Source organism: Budorcas taxicolor, chromosome X, assembly GCF_023091745.1.
Source record: "Budorcas taxicolor isolate Tak-1 chromosome X, Takin1.1, whole genome shotgun sequence".
Lineage (NCBI taxonomy): Eukaryota > Metazoa > Chordata > Mammalia > Artiodactyla > Bovidae > Budorcas > Budorcas taxicolor.
The window spans coordinates 43,586,076-43,592,597 of NC_068935.1; the positions used below are offsets into that span (position 1 = coordinate 43,586,076).

Sequence of the window (6,522 nt, forward strand, 5' to 3'; positions counted from 1 at the left end):
AGTAGAGCTAGGCACTGAGGGATGGACACGGATATAGAAAGACAGGAATAGGAGTAGAGATTTCATTACTTCAGGTGGGGCTTTTGAAACAGACAGATTCCCACCAGTAGACCTACCTGGGAGGAATGGCCAATCTCCCCATCAATCATCACAGGCCCACCAATGACAACGTTGGGAGGCGGTGCCAAAGGAACATTGTGGAGGAAGCCCTAGCATGTGAATAAGCACAGAGACTAAGCTCCCGACCGTTTGGAGTGTCCTGTGGGGCTTCCGTCTACCGTTCTCCTTGGTTAGGATTTAACGTGGTGGCTCCCTTTCCCGAGATCTCAAAAGTGTACATTTTCGTTACTTTATTCGTGTTTGGCTGTCTGCAGTGTGATTTGGAGAGTCAGGGAGATGGGGTGTCCTAATTGGACATCTTGAGAAACGTGTCTTGCGGCTCCTGGGTAGATGGCAAAGAAGGTCTCTCAGGCACTTCCGGGTTTGGTGTTGGGCCTTATGTAACAGCCCGATGAACCTTGATGATTTTCTTTGTTTAATTGTGGGTCTTGCAGAGCCCTTTCCTTTTAACGGTGTTAATATTGTGTAGTATTTGCAGCTTAGTGTGAGGGAAGTGTGCGTGTGGTTGGCTGAGTGGTGTGGGGATGCCAGACAGTCTGGTGACCATCGTTCATCATGGAGCTGATTCCGCCTTGTATTACAGGGCGTTTGGGCTGGACATGTCGTTGCCGGATATAGTTTCAGGTGTTGATCTTAGCCATTTCTGTGACCTTTCTTAACCACTGAGCGTGTTTCTGTTATTTTCCACGTGAAACGAGAAAGTAAGTCTCTGAGGTAGCAGGTGCCCTGTTAAGACAGCTGACGGCCCTTGGCTGCCTTGGTGTTTTGTGTTTTATTTAACAACATGGCTTTAAGTTTAGTATCATTTGTTCTTTAACTTTTCCAATGGCCTTCTTCACGTGTTGCCTTAAAATGGAACACAAATCCTGACAATTTTAACATGAAAATTGAGTAAGCAGATGGTTTGATTGGCTCGGGGCTTGTTCATGGACCCTGGATGTGGTCTTCAGTCACCTTGGAAGGCTCTTTTGAATGTTGTGTGTTTAAGATCCTTTTATTGAATCACAAATGGCCCTTAAAAGATTTGGTAATGTTTGCAGGTTACAAATAAGAAAACAGTAGTCTCTTGGGCTGTTGCTTTCTTTCAAACCCAGAAGGGAAACAAGCACCCAGTGGGGGCTTCCTTGGTGGCTCAGACGGTAAAGCGTCTGCCTGCAATGCGGGAGACCAGGGTTCGATTCCTGGGTTGGGAAGTTCCCCTGGAGAAGGAAATGGCAATCCACTCCAGCATTCTTGCCTGGAAAATCCCATCGACGGAGGAGCTTGATAGGCTACAGTCCATGGGGTTGCAAAGAGTCGGACACGACTGGGGGACTTCACTTACACTTTCACACATTATAATAGTGTGGGCCTTTTCAGGGCAATGCAGTCGTTTGACTTTGCTTAATTGTGATCCTGTTCGTGTTTCACAACTACTCTGCAAATAAACATATTTTCAATGGGCATATTCTGTATTAAATGGATTTCCTGGGTGCTGGAGTTTACATAGTCATAGTGGATGTGAATGAGCTCCTCTTGTCCGCCAAGACTGGATGCTCTTATCATTTCAATTTCACATGTTCATCTCGCTGTATTAAGTTTGTTCCTGTGGCCCCCCAGAACTTTCTTTAAATGGTTTTGTGTAAATATCAATTTATAGGAAATGAACTTCACCTCTGATTATGCTTGATTTTGCATTATAACTTCTTGTTTGATAGAGTTATTTTGTTTATATTCTGATGTTGTTCCCTCTTCATAAAGCTCCTTGAGAATACATTGGGGGATAGTCTTGATTTTTAAATACAAAACATAATTATGTGACTTTGTCTTTAATGTGTTATCAGATTGATTGCATTTCATCTGACTATGTCTGCCATTTAAAGAGTTTGGGATATTCTTTTGTTAAAGAAATTGCATTTGGTATCATTTAACCCAGTTGAATGTGGGTCCTTGGCTGTTTCATAAGATTTCTGTAAAAGTTTTTCATTATCTTCTTTGCATAAGTAAGGAAAAAATTGTTCCAATTGGCTTTTTAACCCTTGTTTAACAACAGTGACTAGCATCAAGCTGTCCACTGGCCCAAGCTGTGGAAAAAGAAAAAAGTCTTCTCTGAGACTATTCTTCTTCAAGCAAGGGTCATGGCCTTTCACTGTAATGTTCCATAATTGCTCTGTGATGTTTGGTTTAAACAGGATGAACCAGTAGTTCATTTTGAAGGGGAAGCCATATCTCTGAAGATCAGTCTCTGTCTTATGTTACCTTTCATAACATTTGGCCCAGTCTAATGGGCAGAGGTAGCATGATTGTGCTCCTGAGTTCAGTGTTTTCAGAAGCTTCTCTACATAAGGGAAATGGAGTGTTTGCCACCCCTCCCCCCCCCCCCCCCCGCCACACACACACACACCTATATGCATTTCCAAGTTACTTAATTTCCCTGCAGTTGTGGTAGTCTGAATACCCACAGGCAGTCTTCTTGCAAATCTCCTTCAGGACCTGTAGAGGACTGTCAACTAAAGAGTGGATGTAAAACCAACTGGCCTAACCCACTAAACAAGTAAGAGCCAACTTATGTTATGTGGGGCCACAGGTGCTGGGCAGAGGGCAGGACTCGTTCCCTGTCATCTGTAGCATAATTGAAAATGGTGACAAAATGCTTTCCTGGGTCTCTAGGAAAACAGTGTCAAGGTCTCTCCCTGAACACAGCTTGCTAATTCTGTGGTAGAAATCATTAATGGAACCAGTTCGTTAAACAAGACAGTGGTATCTTTGTCCAGTCCTTAATCATGATCCTCTGTTTATTGTGAATGCCAGTGTTGCAGACACATTGACTTTTAGAATGTCAGTTTTCAAAATCAAGTAATTTTGACAGTTTCCCATCAAAGGGTTGACCTCTTTTTTTATTCTCATTGGAAATGCTTTCAGTAGTTGGCAGCAGCAAGATGGACTTGATTGGCCTGTTGAAAATAAACCTCATGAATGCAGAATGTGTGCTTGGGTGCCTTTTTTTTTTCTAGTATGACAACATGGATGTAAAGGTCATTGAAAACTTTTCCGTCTATGAAAAAGAATAAAATGGGACCTGTGGACCAAGTGGGTGGTGGCAAATGGTTGTTTCCCAGACCCCTTCCACACGTGATAAGGATCCTGGGAATACAGCAGAAGTAATTGACAAGTCAGGAGTCAATACTCCTGCAAATTTTCACCCTTCCAGTAATTCTTGGTCGTGTGTTTGCTTGCTGATATTTCTGGGACCATACCTCGTGTTACATCCACAAACCGCCTCCAGTGTCTGAGTCTGAAAGTCTCTTGGCTCTCTCTTACTATCATCTTTGAACTTCATCTCCTCCCCATTTACACAATGGGATTTCTAGCATGCTGTCTTGGATGTTGTGAGAATCAAATGTGATACCCTTTGTTAAGGACTTAGGGCACAGGTGGTGCTCAAGGAATGTAGTCCCCTATTTCGTGAATCCACCTTTTGAAGAAGAAAGGGATGGTTTTTGCTTCAACTCTTTCTTGCCACTGTTTCCTTTTCCTGCCCCAGTCCTTTGGACTTTGACATCATTTCATTTACATGCTTGTTTCCTTTCTCAGGGCCAGCCACTTACCTCCGGAGGTACCCAAGCATCTCATTGCAAACCAGATGTCTCTAGTCCTGCTGTGAAGCAAGAGGCAGCCTGGGACTCCAGGCTTTTCCTTGCTGGGAGTGACGTTCTTCTCTGGTCATCTTGGACATCTCACCTGGAGGATGACATGACTTCGTATCTACACCTGTGAAGACTTTACAGTCTGAATTCTGTGCAGGCCAGAGGGTGCCTGTTACCTGGCAGTGCCAGAAAGTTCTCTACTGCTTCTCTTTACATAATGTTACTACTTTTCTTCATGTTGATTAATTTATCAACGTTCAAGTGACGTCTATTGCTCATCTGAAAGGGGAGGAGAAAATATGCACTATTTAAAATATTCTCAAAGAGCCTTCTAAACTTTAGTCTCAATAGATAACACTTTTTCCCCTGCTTTCTTAGTGGTACAATATTCAGTCACAAGCTGGCATCACAGAACCTGAATTTCACCCACCCATGTACAAGTTGCACATTTCCTTGTTGATGTGAAGCCAGAGTGTGTGTTCTTTTCCCAGCACATTGACATTCATACTGTTTTGATTTATACCTGTAATGGGTTAAATTACTTCAAATTCTTGGACAATGGGTTCATTGTGGATGCCTCATGAAGTGACAAACTGAGACCTAGAATACAGAGAGAAAGGTTTCTCCTAACCTTTGTTCCTTCACCAAGAGACATGATGGTGACCAAGCTTGGCTCATTTGCTAGTCAAAGGAGTTGTGAAACTTAACAATAACTGTGGCCCTTTCTCTCCTTTCCACAAAGGCTTGTGCCAGCTGTGCATCGCATCACAGTTGTCCTCTCTGCATTGGAGAGGGCTGTGAGGAAGGCATCAGTGAATTGTTTCATGGGTACTTCTGCTGACTATTGGCATTTTCGGAAGCAGTCACAAAGCAGAGTAGTTGAAAACAGTGTTTTGCCAATTCGTGGCAGTCTCAAAAACTAGCACTCTTGAACAAGAGAAGGGGACACTACTCAGTATAGGTCAGATGTGACCTGGCTCCTCTGTGCTATTCCAGGTGTTGGTCCCTAGGCCTGCCTTTTCACTTAGCCTCCTGAGGCATATATTGGATAAGTGTTTTCTCTCAGGTGGCAACGGTAATAAACTACAATGTCTTCAAACTAAGTTACTTGTATGAAGCTCATGTTTGCCCTTGATTGATGTGGGTGACAGAGAAATGGGTACTATTGGGCACTTGAAGGCAAGGCCTTTGAAATGGTGTATCTTTCTTTTTTATACTGCTTTCCTGTTCTGTGCAGACACTAGTTTCATCAGGATAGCAGCTGTCATTTTGAGAGGCATGTTAGCCTCCTGGAAATGATGATGGTGCTGGCCATGATAGTGGTCTTGTTGGTGATGGTGCTAATGAGAAAACCACCACAACCACCACTAGGAAGATTAATAGAAGCAAGAACTATCCTCAGTTCTTTTCATTGGGTAATTGCCTAATCTTCTCAAATCCTGTGATTTGCTTACTACTGGTAAGAAATATTGAAGGGCAGGTCTGTGTTCCCTCGTTGTCATTTGACCTGAGGCCAAAATATGGTAGAGGTAATACAGATAGTGGCACCTCCTTCAAAAGGTCAAAGGCATGGAGGGAACACAGCCCCACCTTTCAACAGAAAAATGGATTAAAGATTTACTGAGCATGGCCAGGCCCTTCAGAACAAGACCCAGATTCCCCCTCAGGCAGTCTCTCCCATCAAGAAGCTTCCATAAGCCTCTTATTCTTCTCCATCAGAGGGCAGACAGACTGAAAATCACAATCACAGACAACCAACCAATCTGTTAACATGGAAAACAGCCTTGTCTAACTCAGTGAAACTATGAACCATGCCTTGTAGGGCAACCCAAGACGGATGGGTCATGGTGCAGAGTTCAGACAAAATGTGGTCCACTGGAGAATGGAATGACAAAGCACTTCAGTATTCTTGCCTTGAGATCCCCATGAAGAGTATGAAAAGGCAAAAGATAGGACACTGAAAGATGAACTCCCCTGTTCAGTAGGTGCCCAATATGCTACTGAAGATCAGTAGAGAACTAACTCCAGAAAGAATGAAGAGATGGAGAAAAAGCAAAAACAACACCCAGTTGTGGATGTGACTGGTGATGGAAGTAAAGTCCAATGCTGTAAAGAGCAATATGGCATAGGAGCGTGAACTGTTATATCCATGAATCAAGGCAAAGTGGAAGTGTTCAAACAAGAGATGGCAAGAGTGAACATCAACATTTTTTGAATCAGCAAACTAAAATGGACTGGAATGGGTGAATTTAAATCAGATGATCATTATATCTACTCCTTTTCCAGGCAAGAATACTGGAGTGGGTTGCCATTTCCTTCACCAGGAGATCTTCCCAACCCAGGGATTGAACCTGGATCTTCTGCATTGTAGGCAGACGCTTTACCATCTGAGCCACCAAGGAAGATATTATTAAGAAGAGGTGGCAAGAATACACATAATAACTATAGAAAAAAGATCTTCATGAGCCAGATAACCATGATGGTGTGATTACTCACCTAGAGTAATATCCTAGGGTGCGAAGTCAAGTGGGACTTAGAAAGCATCACTACAAGAAAGCTAGTGGAGGTGATGGAATTCCAGTGGAGCTATTTCAAATCTTAAAAGATGATGCCCTAAAAGTTCTGAACTCAATATGCTAGCCAATTTGGAAAGCTCAGTAGTGGCCACAGGACTGGAAAAGGTCAGTTTTCATTCCAATCCCAAAGGAAGGCAATGCCAAAGAATGTTCAAACTACTACACAATTGCACTCATCTCACATGCTAGCAAAGTAATGC

The 6,522-nt window shown here is 43.0% G+C and overlaps 1 non-coding gene across 1 annotated transcript; it reads right to left on the minus strand.

Moving 5' to 3' along the window:
* Positions 1–6,076: 6,076 nt before the first annotated feature.
* On the minus strand, positions 6,077–6,148 carry TRNAC-ACA (transfer RNA cysteine (anticodon ACA)). The gene has a single exon. It is a non-coding gene; the product is annotated as a tRNA-Cys (tRNA).
* Between the last annotated feature and the right edge of the window lie 374 nt (positions 6,149–6,522).